This window comes from Pinus tabuliformis, chromosome Q (assembly GCF_031772625.1).
Source record: "Pinus tabuliformis cultivar Carrire ecotype Pingquan chromosome Q, CPIR1, whole genome shotgun sequence".
Classification (NCBI taxonomy): Eukaryota; Viridiplantae; Streptophyta; class Pinopsida; order Pinales; family Pinaceae; genus Pinus; species Pinus tabuliformis.
In genome coordinates, this window is record NC_142296.1 from 892,002,522 (window position 1) to 892,021,471 (window position 18,950).

Here is an 18,950-nt window from a genome sequence, read left to right on the forward strand (position 1 = left end):
TCTTCCCTGCGAGTTTATCAGCCAAATAGACCTTCGGCTCTGATACTAGTTGTTAGAAAATTATATATTACAGAGCAATGGAACACATAAAATATTGCAGAAATATAAACACAGAAAATGCATAAAACAAGAGAGACACAGATATAGATGGTTCACCTAGTTTGGGCTACGTCCACGGAGAAACAGTCAGTCCTTCCTTTTATATTATCGAGCAAACTGAAGAGATACAACCTACAACAGATCCATTGTAATTCCCTCTTCACTCTCAATTTCCTCTCTCTTCCTCACTCAGAATACAGATGTATATAGAGGCAATACAATTCCCTCATATATAGTGAGGGGTTGCCTTCTAGGGCAAAAAAGCCTAAATTAAACATAACTTCTAGCGTCAGATATCTGCCTAATGAACGACCCAGATTGACTAAGAAATTACAACATTTTACAAGGAAATTTTACATGTATTCTTAGCTTCAGGGGCGCTGCCCCCGATCCCCCCACCAGGGGGGATCCCAAAAGGTCATAGCCACCCCCCTAGACCCCCCCTGCAGCGAATATTTTATGGGCGGCATTGCCGCACCATTTCAAACTAGGGTCCAATGCGGCTATACCTATGAATATAGAAGATAATCAGGCTCCACACTCAACAGTGAAGTTTGAAGACCACGTCGAAGCGTTGGAGACCCTGATTCAGTCTAAAGATCTTGCTCCAAGATTCCCGATCCAATGACATACACACATGCATCACCAAACAAGACGGTTTTTACCTCCATAGAATGCAGGTTAGCTTGCAAAAGAAATAACAAAACCACATTCATATATAAAAGAACATGAGATATGCAAGAAATAATTCACGATTAGTTTCATTACTCAAAATGATAAAAGCACACTATACCTTGGTGTGCTACTAGGCACTTTTCCAATCCTTGGCACACCCTTACCTCGACTTATTAGAATATTGTGCTCATCTCACATGCAAGAGAAGTTATGGCAGAAATCCAATGGCATCATTGAGATATACACTTTGTATGACCCCCTTCTCCTCTTGATAAGGTCACTTTGTGGGCCGAGTTGATATCCTCAGGAGTGACCTATTCTAGAAATTTGACCTCCATCGATCCTATGCCAAAGACATGTAGGGTACTTTGGTGTCAGGATATCCCACTATAATGGAGCAATGGGTGTTAGGATGACAGGACTATGGGAGAAATGGACTAGTAAAAGGGAACAATCAAGGAGGGAGAAGAATTAATCTAGGAAAATAACTTAATTGGTTGATCTAGGGTTCCTTTCTCTAACAATAAGGTGGGAAAAATGGCTCAAATATATGCCCCATAATGCATGATATTAGAAGAGAAACTAATGGATGGAAGGCAATTCAAAAACATGTATCAAAATGTGAGGGAGTATTTTATACCAAGGAATTGGATTGGAGCCACATAGGCAATAAAGTCTCAATCTTATGATGATCATCCCTAGTGTTAGCATACCCATGCTTGGCATAAAAAGAAATTAAACAATGCCGCCAACCATACATTATGGATCCATGTCATGAAATGTTAGTACATGGCCATGAAACATACATAGTGTATTTAAGTGACAAACTAAAAGGTGATAGCCAACAACAAATATAATTTGGATCTATGTCACAATATACATCAATAGGACTATGAAAACATAAAAGAGAGGTTCCCTAGACTAGCTCTCAAAGTAGTTAAAATGATACATAACTCTAACATAACCTAGGAAGGGTGGAATATAAGAGTGAGATGTCCCTATCCCAAGGTATTCTACTCAAAACCAATGGTATAATTCTACAACATGTGAATTAATGAGAAGATTTTGAGCATGGTATAAATTGTCTAATTACGTTCATTGAGGTATATAATTAATAGATGTAAGGGGACCCGAGAATGATGAAAATGGACCCCAAGGCACCTAGCACAACCCACAAAGAGTGAATAAATGTGATCATGTCGAACACTATTGGATTTATCCAAGTAAGATCCAATGAGGTAAACCCACTTTTGACTACAAGGAAGCCTGTCATTGAGGTCTACAAACTCCAAGGTACTACTAGTTCCTAGATCAAACTCCTAGATAATGGGCCAAAATCAATAGGAGAATATCCATTGCATGATGGACTTAAGATATCCCCCATTAATTGACATAGAACGGATCGAGAGATGATGTAAATGCATAACTTCATGAAGTACAATTGGCATAGGGATGGTTGAATCAAAAAAGACAATACTGTAATAGCCCTGGGTTAAAATTTCATGTAATAAAGGCAAAATAAGACCAAGGTCAAGGGACACTTATTCCAAGTTGAATGTTGGGAAAATATCCTATTGGGCATCACTTGTTGTGTCTATGGCTAGGGGAAATTGGAAAATGCATTCGTCAAGACTTTGAAAAGGCAAAAAAGTATTATTTGCACTTTATTTACGAAAATAAAGGAAATTAGGAGAAAATGGAGGTGAAAGGTCATAGGTTGCATGTAAGGAGGAAAATTATGGCAAATGAAGAAATTAAAAGGAATCAATAATAAAAATACATCAGAGCATCTGTTTATAACCTTTTGTTAGTTCAGTTTTAGAGTTAGTCTCAGAGAGGAGAAGAGCACCAAGAAGAGAAGGAGATCAAGCAAGCAAAGGAAGGACAAGGAAAGCAAAGGAAAGCAAGGACCAAGCAAGGAAAGGTTGGATCAAGCAACTTCAGTAGGAATACTTGCAGGTAATAGATTGCATGTATGATTTCCTAGCTGGTTTTAGCATGCATGACATATGCATGTGTGTATTTTGGTTTCTTTGTTGTTGGTGGCATGGATTTTTCCAGGTTTTTGACAGTGGTTTCAGCCTTGCCTTGCCATTTCCGGATAGCCATTATGTGATGGGATTCTTTCTCGGTTGAGCTATAGATTACCGAAATTTTTTGGATCCAAGTGAGGTGGTATAAGGAAAATCCCAAGGGTTGGGGGTGGAGATTGGTTTCTCTGAGAAACCCTCAATAGGTGGGTGGAGATAGGAAAATTCCTCAAGGGATGGTGAAGGAATTTTGAGGCATCCAAGCTTGGTTTGGTTTTGTGATCTCAGGACTAGTTTAGGTGAGATCACGATATGGTGAGGGTGGAGGTGGTTTAACCTTTGGATTCCCTTAGTCGTTTATGGATGGTTTTATCCCATGAGATGCCATATTCATGATTCGAATATGGCACAAGGGCTATTGGCTAAAATAAAGATTTGGTTCAACCCAATCTATGGTCGGGTGGTACGTGGAAGTCCCTGACTTGGTTGGATTTTGCATGCGGTTATTAAGAACTAAGTTCCTCTTACTTTTGATAAGTAAATGTACTTGTTATTATGCGGCTTTAACGATAGTTCTCTCATTGTTATTTATCTGGTTATATATTGGTTATAAGCATGGTTAATTGACATATCTAAGTATGGCTCTTAGCACATTTCTATTAAAGAATATTTGGATAATGAATGCAAGGCCTAGTTGGTGTTGTGACAACTATTGTGAGAAGGCATTGTTCCCTCTTGTTTATCCTCAGATAGGTGTTCAAAGCATTATGTTTCGATTACATTCATGACCTATAGGTTGCATGTTCACAATGTGTTTGACGGAATGTCAGTCCCGGTTGGGAGAGGTCAGGTCAAGTACTGGTTCAATTTTTTGTTCATAAGCTTTGTTTCTATGTCATTTTTCATATATGGAAGTTTCACTAAGTTATGGGCAGAGGCCTGAGTCCTTGCCTTAAAAAGGTGGCTCAAAATTCGGGGTCGTTGACATAAGATTGAATGGAAAATTTCATAGTCACATGGAGGCAGGCTTATCAGTGTGACTAGAGGGCTACATTCACTTTCATGTCTTGGCAAAGGAGCGATTGGGCTCTAGATCAGTGAAAAAGAGATTCATCTCAGGGGTTGGACACCTAGAGGGGCTGGGTTGCTCCTGGAGGTCCTGTAGCACCTTAGGGAAGTCAATAAGGTCTTAAGTTGTCAAATCCATTTCCTTAAGGTAATGTAGGAGTATCGAGTTACAGGAAAAAAAAAATATGACTTGGTAGCATTGTCTGATGTCCACCACATGATATCATGCAATAACGCAGGAGGCAGAGAAGCATGCTCCATAGTGACTAGAAGAGTAACTAGTCAAAGGAGTAAAAAAATCATATGTGTGGTACAACTCCTAGGAAAGCTAAAACCCAACTGCAAGGTATAGATGCAAACAAGTGCAATGTTCGAAGGTGATGCAACTGACACTACTATTTTGACTAATAAAATGGGCAAGAGTGATTTCCCCCCATTTTTCTCTTTTTATTTGTTGGTATATCCTTCATGGTTTAACATGCATGAAAGAGAAGACAAGTAAGTTCGATAGTGTATTTTTAACGAGCTTGAGAAAAGAGATAAAAGGACACTTGATAAGGTGTCTTCTTCATGGTTTAATGAGCTCATAAAAGAGGTAGTAGTTTGCTCGATATAGGGTGTATTTTTTGTGAGGTTTTAACAAGCCCATAAAAAGGTAAAAGGATGCTTGGTACCCTCTAATGTTTAACAAGCATGGGAAGGACACAAAGGAATCTCATCTTGGAGGAATAAGTGGAATAAAGGGTAAAAACTTGTTTCAAGCTGAAAAAACCACACTAGGTAGATAGAAGCAATGAGGTTGGCAAGGAGAACCACTCAGTATAAATGTCCCTCCAAGAATGATAAACACACGAAGAGAAGGCTAGAAATAAGGCTAAGGGCAATGTGACTGGAATGATGAAAATGAGAGTAGAGAAAATTGTCATGCATAAGAGTCATCGCAAGGTAGAAAGTAATGATGGAATCCTCTTGGGGTATATCTAGAAGATGACAAAGAAGAGGACATGAGGCTCATATTCAAAGTCACAATTGGTCAAAAGGAGGGATTTTGGAGGGATGAAAGGATGTAGCATGGACACTAATATGGCAAGGAGGTGTTGAACTAGGGTAACCTGATGGGATCATACCTAAGGCATAATGTAGATGGCAATGAAAATAAGTGATGTAATAGAAATGATAGGGAAATACCTACTACTATATGTCAGATTCAAGAAAAATGCACCTAGGGCTAGGTGGATGTTGCAAAAAACACAACTCTATCCTGTAAATACCATATAAAAATAGTATACCCATGATTAAATAAAATAATGAAAGAAATAAAGCATGGATCATGTAAAAGTATGACCATACTTTTGGCTCTTACTTATGACTTCGATTGATGTAGTTAAAAATCCATGTTGTGCAGATGTGTGCTTGTATAAATGCTCAATTAATGTGAAAAATGTCAACATTAGGAATAATGCATGTAACCTCTTATTCTCACCATGGGTGTGCCTATGATGAGCCAAGAGTATGTGACTAACAAATGAATATCAAGCACCAAGCATGAGAAGCATCAAACAGAAAAGACCCACAATAAAAAATATCAAGTGCTCACATCACTCACCAAACCAAAACTAAAATACCTATGTAAAAGGTGTGAGATACACTAATATGTTGCATTATGTAGTGCTCAATGTTGAACATGGGACAATTATTCTTATGGATGTGTATGAGCTCATGGGCCATTGTCAACATCATATGACACACCATGTTGTGTCCATGCCACATAGATTTGAATTTCCACCTTCCCAAAGGTCGATAATGCTAGGGAAAGCATAGAACCATGTCATTACCCGGGACACAAAAGGTGAGTAGTCTCATGAGATATTGTCTCTCCTTCACCATGAAAATCAAGACATGGAAGGGGTACAAGACAATAGTAAATGAGAGGTTTTGGGTTGGACAATTCATTGGCAAGTTCAGTATCAGAAACTAAAGACTTTCCTTGATCCAAGGATGGAACTTCCATGGATGTCTTAGAAAATTTCCCCTAGCATGATTTAATATTTAGTTTACCAATCCCTACCATTTTCAGATCAAGGAGAATTGAGGCATAATCTTGCTTGGATTATCAATTGAATCCATGACCTCCAAAATGACTTGTTGTGAAAGTAACATGTCACTAACATAGTCATGTGGAATAGGTGGAGTGATGGCTCATGTGGGAAAATAATATTGATCATATTCCATATTAGGATGAATTTTTTGACTAGCATTAGGAGGTGTTGATAGGACAACTGAAAATAAAATATCTTCTAGTAAAAGAGACATGTGTTCACTATATGAGTCTACATCTAAAGGAGATGACACCACCTAAGGATCAATCGACTGATGGGATCCACTGATGGCAGAATATATCATGTGCATAGGAGCAACATAATTGGAAGGAACATCGGGAGGGGGTATAGGAAACACACTGATAAGTGACACGTTTTTAAAAATTCATATATTGGTACTCTCATAAGTCGAAGGGTTATCTCCAATAAATGGCACAACGGTTCCCATAGTGGTAAATTTAGTCATTGGAATACAATAATCAAGTTGATCAATAGTGATGATCTTTCCTTTGAGGGGAAAGTGAAGAAATCTTAATATTGGTGACATAAAAACAATTATAGCATAGAACTAACTACAACCAAGGAGCATATTATAATCTAGTGGGGTGTCAATAACTTCAAAATCAAAGGTAACGGTTTTCCCCCTAACTCAATGGAAAATTTTGGAAGAACACTCTGAGGTTGAAAAGTATGGCCATTGAAGGCCTTGAGAGTAGTACATTACTTAATGAATGTTGGACAATGAATATCTTTCGAGCATGATGAGGCCATGATACAGGTGGAAGATCCTTCATCCACAAGAGTGTGGCACGCATCTTGACTATGGATGCACACCAAGATATGGAAAGTGACATGATGGGATAATCTAAAATGATTGAGATCAACATCAAATGTGATCAAATTTGACTCCAAAGGATCAACCCATCTGACGGTAGTCAACAAGGCTCTGTGTTGCATGGGGAAACTCTATAGAAACTCCAAGGTAGGAATGGAATAGGGTGCTTGGGCCAAATCCTCAACAATACTATAGTGTTGGGAAGCCCTCCTGTGTGTAAAATTTCAGAGAACACCATTAGGTGTGTGAAACAATAGGTCTAAAGGCCTATCTAGCATGACAGGCCCATTGGGCGTAGTGGGGATGATTGAGTGCTTAGAAGCATGACTTAACTCTGCAGTATCATAAGACTTAGCTCTTGTAGACAAGTTGGTTTGCTCATTGAACATAAGGATAGGTGTAGAGCCTCTAGGAAAATGTTGTCCTCCCTTGCCCCTAAGCAAAAGTGGAGGAGGTTATGCAACCATTTGTTGAGGTTGGATCGGGAATAGATGTGTCAAAAAAATTGGTTGTTGGGGGGGAACCAGTGGCACAAGAAAGTGATGAAACTTATCCATTCTTGGTCACTCATAAGTTTAATGATCCCTGTGACAAATATTGCAAGGGAATTTGACCTTTTGGTAACACTCATTTGTGCCTACACCCTAATTGGGTTGGGGTTGTTGAGTCTCTCGTGTAGGTGTGGAAGTGTTTTCTTGTTTGTTTTTATTCTTTTTCCTACCAAGCTACTGAAGGTTCTTCGATTTCATGGGCTACACCATATGAATCTCAATAGTTTTTTCAGGACATGTGGCTTGTTAAGAGTGAGGTATAATTGTAGGCTCTTGTTAAGTAACAACGAGTTGCCATAATTGAGCAACTAACTAGCTCACAACATCAGAAGAAACAGAACTGAAAACACCATTAGAATATGGTTGTGGTTTACGTCATTTCATATCAATCTAAGGATGAGGAGCATCAGGAATAATGTCATATAAAGTGTCTGACTTAGAATAAATTAAGTCAATATGTTGGGCATGTAAAATGGCATGCTCCTCAGTAGTTGTCTTTACCATAGAGATGCTTGGAAATAGGTGGTAGAAACTTAGAAAGGAACGAGTAAACAAATCTTTAAGGATTTGTTAGGAACCTTGGTCCTAATCAATCACTTTTTATGCCTCTACTTGTGAATATGAACATAGATATGTGTAGAGGTGAAGGTAGATAGGAGATAAATCCCAAAACCTTGCCATGAAGGTAAATAAAAGTTATTTAAGAATGTTCACGTGAAGGAAGCATAGTCAGTGTAGGATTCCTTGTCCAAACCCATCTACCATTTTGCAACATCTCTACTCAAGGTTCTTTGGAAGAGGTGCAACCTCATAGAATAAACCACCAATGAATTAGAAGAACACCATAAATGATAGGTGGTGATATGTGTGCTCAAATTCTCTCTTAGATTTCCTTCAAACATGGGAATATCATACAATAATTTGGTAGGCATTGAAGGCCACCTAAGTTCATGGCATATGGGGTCGTTGGTTAACTTGTCCAAACATGAAAAATCAAGAGATGCTAGAAATGGAAGTTGATTTTGGTTGAACAAGTCCGAAGGTAGAATAGGACCCCTAGATTTCCCTCGTGGTCCCCTCATGTCAAATTTTCCAAAAGAAAAAAATTGACCAAATGGTTGACTAGAGCTAGAGTATTGAGGCCTTGGACTAGCCATCATGGTGAAAGGATGATTTCCTCAAGAATGATTTCCTCTAGGGGGATTTCCCCTAGAGCTGAAGGAACTCTCGAAAGCATGACTACCAATGGGATTATACTTGGCACTAGAAGGAAGACCTCCTAGTGCAAAAGCGCTATCATAAGCATGAAAACTTGTGCACATAGTGGCACTAGAGAGGATATTTTCCATAGGTAAATTAGCCCCTCAAAAGATGGAAGAACTCCAGATAAATTTGTTCCTTTCAACATATAAGTACCCCAAGGATCAAAGTTCCCTCAAAACAATATTGCCCCTAGAAGAATGAGGGACAAACATATATCCCCCGACAAGTTCCTCAAAGATGACTGACCGATGCTAGAGATCCCGACGATAGGGATATATGAACTAGTCGGAAACCATGCAGCTCCTGTGGGTTGCCTCAGGATTACCATCATTCCAAACATAAAGCTTGACAGAGGAAGGGACATAAGAAAACTTGGAAATTTGTCAGGATGCAATAGCAATTAGTGGGATGCCCCATTGTGAGGGCAGATTTATTTTTTAAATTTAGGTGCTAGATCCTATCACATATACCAGTGGTGAAGAATGCATCGCATGTGTCACTCCTAATGCAGATGGTGATGAGGGACCTATTTTCCCTTATTATAGAAGCACCATACTCACCAAACATTAGATGAGATAACAAGGAAAAAGGCTATGTAAAACAGGCACTAAATTGTACAAGTACAAGATCGAGATGGTTAGTTAGAGGTGGGTTGACATATGGTGGTAGACCTTCATCTACAACTTCAATAGTGATAAGGTATTCCCCCCTAGAACTAATATTATCTATTCCAACTCAGGTTCAATCTATATCCTTTGATAACGGAAATATCTTATGTCTTCGAGGTGGTGGACACTCCTCTTCAAGAGAAAGGTTGAGTAGAATTCCAGAACAATGGAAAATATGGTTAGGAATGTTAATATAAATTTATTATTTAATTAGTTAATTTTAGACACCCTTATGGACAACTAGACTTGGACCAAATAGAACACGGTATAAAGTTCATAAGGGATTCAACAAGTAAGCCAAGTAAAAATGTATCTCTTAAAATCCAAGACACTTGAAGTGATCAATCCCCCAAGTACCTTGGATTAACAAAGGACTAGATAAATAGTTATCCCAACCTCTTTATATTTACCTTGAAAGTGCAAGTGACTTAGATGGGTCTAAGTGTCACCCTCCAAGATCATTGATATGGTGATTGATGTATGCCTCAGGTACCACGGGGACCTTCTACCCACAATCACCTAGGTAAGGGCCCTAGATAATAGGCCACTATGGTTATCACTTCACAATCAAACGACCGATGAAACATGTGTGATGTGAACCATACGCATAGCCAGAGTAACTAAACTCAAAACATCCTGAGAGATTGCTCAAAGAGAGTTGTATGCCTCTCAAAAAGATCCCTACGTAATAAGCACAATTTAGCAAACATTAATAGCCTGAGAGTGGGGATATAACTCAACATGTTCTAAGCCCCAAGGGTTAGCTCAGTTGGTCAAAACTAGTGCCTCGCCATCGGGAGGTCACAGGGTCCAATCCCCTCGAAGCCCTTGGGGTCAGGCCTTGCTAGTGGGCTGCGGGGCTAGATTCCCTTCGGGATCAATCAACGCAGATATTTCCGTGGAAGTAGCGCCACCCATTGACCAGGGTGTTCGTGAACTAGCATTAAAAAAAAAAAACAAAAAAAAAAAGAAAAGAAGCAAAAAACAAAAACAAAACAAAAAAAAACAAAAAACTCAACATGTTCCCAATGAAACCATGTGCTTAACTCCTTTGTGAGAGGATTTTTCCATAAATCATCTGGCATGAGAATGGATTTACACTCACTAGTACAACTAGTTTTAGTTTTATAGCCTTCAAGAGTGTCCTTTCCAAATCCCACTCCAAGGATCTACAATCCTATGCTAATGTTAGTTTGTTATAATCGAAAATGTCTAATTAATTTTATTAACACTTTATTTTAGTTTGTTGACTACTCAAGGGTACGAAGTGCAACTAAGATGGTGTGAAAAGAGACTTGATACTGATCCAAAAATGCAACTATATGAAAAATGCAATTTATTTTCTCATTTGATTGAAACTAGATAAGGAAGGGTAAACAAATTCTTTCTTTCTCTAAGTGACAAAAAAAACTCACATTCACTCTCAAAAATGTTTTTTGATACTCTCCAAGTTCATAAAACTAACTAATCCACTAAACAACCAATACAACAAAACAGGAAATTTGCACCAGATTTAGCACTAGATTTTAGTGCATTTTTTTCCAATTAGGATGAGAAACTTGGTGCTAAACTTGGCTCTATTGTACATTTTCTAAAGTGTGTTTTTTTGCGGCAGATTTTGCTTCTAGTTTCGCGCCATTTTTTCCATCTGTTTTTTCATCATTTTTTCTTCTTATTTTGTGTCATTCTTTGCTTTCAGTTTTATGCCATCATTTGGATCAAGTTTTACACCATCTTTTGCATGCAATTTAATGCCTTTTTTTGCATCTAGTTTGTGTCAGTTTTTGCATCTAATCTTACACCAATTTTTTCTTCTTATTTTGTACCTAATTTTGCATCTAGTTTTGCGCTAGTTTTTGTTCTTGTTTTTCAACCATTTTTGGCATCCAAATTTGCATCTTTTTTGTGTCTAATTTTGCATCATTTTCAGCATCAAAATTTTCATAATTTTTTCTTCCTCATTTTGTGCCCACATTTGTATCTCATTTTGTGCCTAAGTTTGAGTCAAAATTTCATCTAGTTATGCATCATTTTTCGCATCCATATGGTGTCCTTTGTTTCACCATTTTTTAGCTCAATTTTGCATCCCAATTTTACACCATTCTTTGCATCCTCATTTGGCGTCTAAATTTGCATACTTTTTGTTTATTTTTAGCACCCAACTTGGCATCCCCTTTTGTATTCAATTTTGTCTAGTTGTTTTTCTTTTTTTGCATCTAGTTTGGTGTCCATTTTTGCATCCTTGTTTGTACCGAGTCTAGTGTCCTTTTTTATGCCCCGTTTTGTTCATTTTTGTGTCTAGTGTTGCACCCTTTTTTTATTCTACTTTAAAACCATTTTTTGTCCTTGTTTGCATCTTGTCTTGATGCATAGTTTAAAATCCAATTCTACTTACAACTTTGTATCCATTATTACATCCACATTTGGCTTCTTGTTTAGAGTGTACTTTTTTTTCTCCATTTATGACCCCCTAGACGGGTTCCTTTTACTAATTTCAATTACATAGTGAAATATATTACAGTTTATAAATATCATTAAATAAGGTATCACAATTCAAATTCATAACATAATGTTTGTAAATATATTTAAAGGAAATTGAAAACATCCATTCATGAAATGGTAGGTCATCATATATAATAATTCTCCATCAAAAAATCATTGACAATTTTCAATATACATATACGACTACCACATCAACACCTATTTCATCTATCATTATTATGAGGCAAATTCACAACATCCATCTAAAAATAGTAATGTCATCATACATAATAATTCTCCATCAAAACACATTGACAATTTTCAACACATATATAAAGTAACAAGATAATACTAATAATATCATCAACAAATTTAATTAAATCAACTAAAATTCAAATGTGTGATTACCAGATCAAAATATTTCATGAATATCATTATTCTAAGGTAAATTCAAAACATCAATCCAAAAATAATAATATCATCATACATAATAATTCTCCATCATAATAATGTTGATAATTTTCAAAATATACCCTCGGATGCGGGTGATAGCTCGGATGGGACGCGCATTTAAATGCGGCCACATGCCAGCCATGCGCTGTCGCAAGGGAAACACATGGGCACAGGCTTGTCTTCGGCCGCACGGGAATGAACTGTTTGATATTTTCCAGAAGCACTTAAATGCTCTGTCCGGCTCTTCAGCTCGCATGGAGGTTGCAGTAATGGTGGACGGGTTTCGAGGTGGAGGCAGTCATGTTAAAAGAAATGGTGGGTTGGATCTCACTGCGCCAGTTCATGGTCTGTTCATGGTTCTTCCTCAGGGTATGTTTATGCAACCTCTGGAGCTGCGAGCAGCTCCAAGCGGCTGTCTTTCCATCTGGGCCAATTCGCCATCTGTTTGTGGTATCCCCAGGCCTGGTTTGATACTCAATTTCGCGTTGCGCATTATCCATTGTGACCCTGCAATTATGGTCAGGCCTCGACAGAGAATGCTCAGCCGTCGAGGCACCTCCCGTGGAGGGTCTTCACGCCCTCCTGCAGATGTCACCTATCCCCATTGCTGCCATTGCAATTTCCATCGAACCCTTGAAGCCAACCCCTTCAGTCAAGTCAATTTCTGGACTCAAGCGCTCCTGATTCTGCTTCCTCGCCCGCCTTCGGCTCTGCCATTTTCAATTTCAACAGTTCTTTGAACTGCCCCCGGATCAGTGCCCATGTGTCGGTTCTCTTCATCGAAGACTCCCCGGATGGCAGCGATACTCAAGATAGTCGGGGGAAGCAGCCAGCTGACGGCTCAGAGAAAGTCATGAAGACGCTTGCAGCAGAACCAGAGAATGTCTCAAATCGCCCTCTGGCTCAGGAGGCGATGATCACCAAAGGCGAAGACGTCAACATGGAAACCGCTCCCACTGCAACGGAGGTGGAGGAATACGGGTGGTGCCAGGTGGTTGAGGAGGAACCGGATGAATAGCAGCGCCTTCGTTCCAGGTCTCTGCGGCACATCTGTTAGGACTTTCGGCCTCTCTCGTTGTTTTGGTTATGTTTTGGTCTTTATGTTTATGTTATGATGGCATACTGTCTATGTTTGGGTCTTGGGTACCGGGATCCTTTTCTATGGTTGGGAAGTGTCTGTTTTCCCCTGCGCAGGATTATTCTGATGTTCTGCTGACGCCCCTGCGAGGGCTGGTTTATTTTTGGTCTGGTTAAGTCCTCGGACATTGCAGTCTTAACTGTTCCAAGCTGCCATTACAGGCAACTGGTTCTTTCTGTCTTGAAATGATGTAACTATTTTCTATACATATATATAATAGAATAGTTTTAACGAGAAAAAAAAGAAGATAATTTTCAAAATATACATAAGGCATATAAAATTTAACCTTATAGTGTAGTGATATGTGGTGAGAAGAGCACCTAAATAAGCAGGTTGGTAGCCTTGATCACACCATTATTCAACAAATGAAAGCTTGAACATAAAAGTGGGAGTATCATATTCATAAATTTCTAACCAACATCGTTGGTATCATATAAATCAGTTTTGTAACCAAACATTGTTGATATCATATACATAAGGTTAGCAACCTTTTAAAATAGTTGATATATATGGAAAATTCCAAAGGTTGCCATATGCTTTAGACGGTATCATATGCATAAGGTTAGAGATATTTTAAAATAGCTAAGGTATGGAGAAGAGTTCAAAGGTTTCCATATGATTTAGATGGTCTAAGCCTAATCCCTGACCTTTCAAAAGAAGAACCTGGTGGCAGAGAGTGGTTGTAGGTGCTACAAATGTTTCTACTATTGTCGATGGTGGTGAAGCTTTAGGTGTAGGATCCAAGGTTGTTTTTGCTACTTCCATTGGTATTGAATCCTCAAATGCATGAGCTAGAGTAGACAAAATAGGTGAAGCAACCAATGGAGGAGCAAAAACAAATAGAGTAGAAGCGACACATGGCATATACTTGGGGTTTGGACGCAGCATATACTAGAGATATGGAAGGGTGGGATCTGGAAATGCCACCACATGCACATATCTTTGTGCAACATGATAAGCCACTCACCAAATTCTAACAACATAGCCTCGAACAGTGGAAATGCAAAAACATAACATCAAAATTATGCATGCCTTTCCCCTCTACTGTGAATCCATTTTTATCATGTATGAACCGATTAGATGGACTTGCATTATCAAAACACTTGTATTAGTTGTTAGGTCAAAATGATATGGATTACCATATATCATGTCGATAGTTATAATAATAGATATCTAACCATTCAATTTAGCTATGATGATTCGATATTATCTAATGAATGGGTTAAGCAGATTCATTATAAATAAATAAATAAATAAATAAAACAATTTCAATATAAATTGAAATATCTCATGATTGAAAAGGTTAAGATTAAATCGAAATTCAATATAAATTAATAATTAATCAAAACGATATGGATTACCATATACCATGCTGATAGTTATAATAATAAATATCTAACCATTCAATATAATTGTGATGATTCCATATTATCTAGTGAATGGGTTAAGTTGATTCATTATAAATAAAAAACAACTAATTCAATATAAATCAGAATATCATGTGATTGAAAAGGCTATTGAGAGAATAAAACAACGAAGGTAAATGCCACGCCATTCTCATGGAGGAAGGATTTGGTAGAAAAGAGGCTATATGTTTATAACGTGGCAAAAGCATTAGTTAATTAGCCAATGTACTCCACATATGCAAACCTTTTTTTATTAAAACACCTGTATTATGGGACTATAGCAACTATGGACATATATATTTCATAACAATAAAAACATTATATTCTTGAAAGTAACTGGACTAAGTCGAGAAAACTTGGTGCTCAAACCTTAATGCTTCTTCTTCTTCTGAGTTATGGAGCTCTTATCGTTGTTAGACCTACATTATCAAAACCCATGCATAAGAGTAGTAGATCTAGCTATGGATATATGAATCTCACAAAAATAAAATATTTTTATCAAAACCCATGTAGTATTGTTGGTAGACCTGCATTATCAAAACCTGTGTATTGGAGAAATAGATCTAGCTATGGATATATGCATTCCAAAATAATAAAAATCATCTATCTAAAATCCATGTATTACCTATGGATATATGCATTCAAGAATAATAAAATCCTTTATCTAACGCTGCTATGTCAAAAAACTAGATATAGAAATCACTTGTATCAGCGAATTAGATATAGAAAACCCTTGTATCGGAAAACCAGATCCAGCAAACTCTTCTATCAAACACCTATATATGTGAACTAGATCTAGCAAACCCTTCTATCAAATGTCTGTATTAACAAATTGGATCTTTCAAACCCCTAGCAAACTCTTCTAGCAAACACATGTATATGTGAACTAGATCTAGAAAATGTTTGTATTAGCAAATTGGATCTATCAAACCCTTGTATCGGTGAACTAGATGTAGAAAATCGATATATTCATTCCATAACAATAAAAACCCTCAAGTTGTGGAAGCCCAGGTGCTTCTTCTACTTCTTAGTTATGCAGTTGTTATAAGAAAAATAGATAGATATATTGACAGAGTCTATAGATAGATAAGGAGGGGAGGCGAGAATAGGAAGGAAATGTAACAATAAAAAATGAGGAAAACATGATAATTTAAGAAAATTCAAAAACAAATTTAAAAAGGGGAAACAATATGGAAAAAAATTAATTATTAATTATTTAATCTGAAAAAATATTTCTTTCTATTTTTAATACATAATATCTAATTTAAACCATTTTATTTCCAATTTAGTTATATATTAGCCCCAAGGTTTAACTTTTAGCTTTATGTATAGGGTTATTCATAACAGGATTTTCATTCAATTTAAAAATTGCTTTTGGTTTTCAATAATAGTTTTTAATTATAGTGAGCTCGGGAGGCTTCTCTCCAAGCTTTTTGAGGATAGGAATAAAATCTTAAATCAAACTAAATAATTTGTTTCTTTAGGTCCGATAGACCAAAGTTTGGTCTCAGTGGACGTTAACCATCATCATCATCATCATTGTCATCATCATCATCATCATCAACATCATCATCAATAATTTATTATATTTATATTAAAAAAAAAAAACTTTTTATTTGTTTAAATAATTTATTGTTTTATTAGTTTTTTGAGTAATTAAAGCTGACTTTTCTTTTTAGTTTCTAATACCTAATATCTAATTTAATACCATTAACCCCTCGATTTAGCCTTATTTATAAGACTTTTCATAACTTATTTTCATTCACATTAAAAAATATATTCTTATTTTTAATAATAATTTCTAATAATATACTTTTAATATATTCATATTTTTAAATACTTGTATTTTTCCTTATGTTGTTTTTTATTATTTTTATGTTTTTATATGTTTAAATTATTTTTTTATTTTATTAGTTTTTTAATAATTAATGTTGATTTTTTTTTTCCAAGCATCTCCACATTTTTTCATAGTATAAAGTTTGTAAAAGTTAAAATCTATATTATTTTAGGTTGAAGGCACATTTTCGTTCTCTAAATACATAAAACTATATTAATTTAGGTTGAAGGTATATTCCATTTTTCTACAATATAGAAGTAGAGTAAGGTCAAATAAATATTAATTTAGGTTATTCTAAATTTGTAAAATACAAAAGGAGATTGTTTTGATTTAAATATTTATGTTTGAAGTGTGCTTTCGGATAAATCACATCGACAATAATTACCCTTAGTAATTATTAATTATTAATAACTAATCAATAATCTAATTATTAATAATTAATTTATATTATTAACAATTTCTCACCTTTAACCTAATTAGTTATAATTTATTAATAATTATTCAATAATTCAATTATTTTTAATTTATTTAAATTATTACTAATTTAATAGTTTCTCACCTTTGACCTAATTAGTTATAATTTCTTGACTAAAACTAGTCATTAATGTTAGTTTCTGATTAAATAATATTTTTCATAATGGCTAGTTCTGGATTGTGATGCATCTCGTTGCTATTTATTCCTAATGATAGATCAATTTTTTCACCTTGGTCTGTATGATGAACCTCATTGGTAGGTTCGAAACGTCTTGTATTTCCAACCATCAAGTATTGTCGATGTGATTTATCTGAAAGCAAGCTTCAAACATAAATATGGATCACAAAAGTCTAAGATCATATAAAATATTTATCTTTACACTGAATCTACCAAGCATAGAGAAGGATTTAATTTCTAGTGATGTAAACCTCTTTTTGAGTGCAAAACTTAAAAAAATATTTGCACCTTGAAAGATTTGATCCCTCTCGACACTTTGTTAGATTTGGAATTAAGATAGATCTTTGTTGGCTTTCTCAAATGTCAAGAGGGATCAAATCTCTCAAGATGCAAACTCATTTTGAGTGAAAATTTTACGAAAATGTTGAGATATGTGATCCCTCTCGACACTTAATAGATTTGTAATTAAGATGGACATATGCTTGTTCTTTATAATACTATTTATATTATATATAAATTTCACATCTCTATCTATAAAAAATCTTATTATTAACTTTATTATAACCCTCATAATACATATACCTACATGCATGTAAAGCGAATTTTGTTAGACATGTTTTCTTATTATTTTTATTTAATTTTTTAATGTAATATGCATAACATAAAGTCTATATAGAGAGGGAGTATGCATATGCTTAGAAAAATAGTTTGTTGTAAGTATTAGGTTATTATATGTTTATTAACTAAATTTAAATATAAAGTCTTGAAATGTCGTACTTACAAATATAAATCTCCCCTCGATGGAATAACTAAGACATGCCACGTGGGAAAGTGCATGGCAATCCTCCCATCAAGAATTCACAGATGAGGATGTGGCCATTCACCCTTTCCAATGTCATTAACAATCCATCATGAATTTTCCTAGAAGATTGTTTGACATCACTCCAATTTGGTGTCAGATCCCTCTAGAACTAGTATTGGTTTAATGGTTGCAACTGAGTTGAAATTAATAATAGCTATGATATTGGGGTATGCATTTCTAGAGCCATCATTGGTTTCGTTCTTAGCCTACATGCCTCTGCAGAATACTCATAATTTGTAGGTGTGGGAATTTTCTCCAAGAACTAGCCATAATTTGCATAAGGCAGATGTTAATTCGAGCTATAGGGCCTTGTAATATGGTCAATTATTAGCATTCATTGGAGATTGTTCTCCAAGTACAATAATGCCATAGGAGGTTTCCTCTAGGGATACTACTTTAACTCTATATAGTGGATAATTTTTCTACCCTTTGTTGTTTCTTTTATTTTTGGGGTTCTCTCCCAGTGCATCCCCGAAGCATCAGTTACATTGTTTTCTCTTTTCTTTTTTGTCGTGTTAATTCTCAACCCCTCACTTAGACTTTTATAGTCGGGTTTGGTTGGGTTTCTCCTTAACTTTGGATATATGTTTCAAGTCAGGAATGGTATTTCTCCTTTAAGTTCTTCTCTGAATCCATCCTTGAGAAAATCCCTCATCTCCCAGGTTCCTCTCTTCCTTGGCTTCCACTACCCTTCACTTCTATCTCTTGAGCAAAAGTTCATATTTTAGGAAGTTTTTGTTCTCATTGATTCAAGCTTTCAATGCATCATCGATGCACTCAAAGCCGACGAGGAGTGGCCCACTACATAAAAGAAGTAGGCTTTTAAGCGCAAT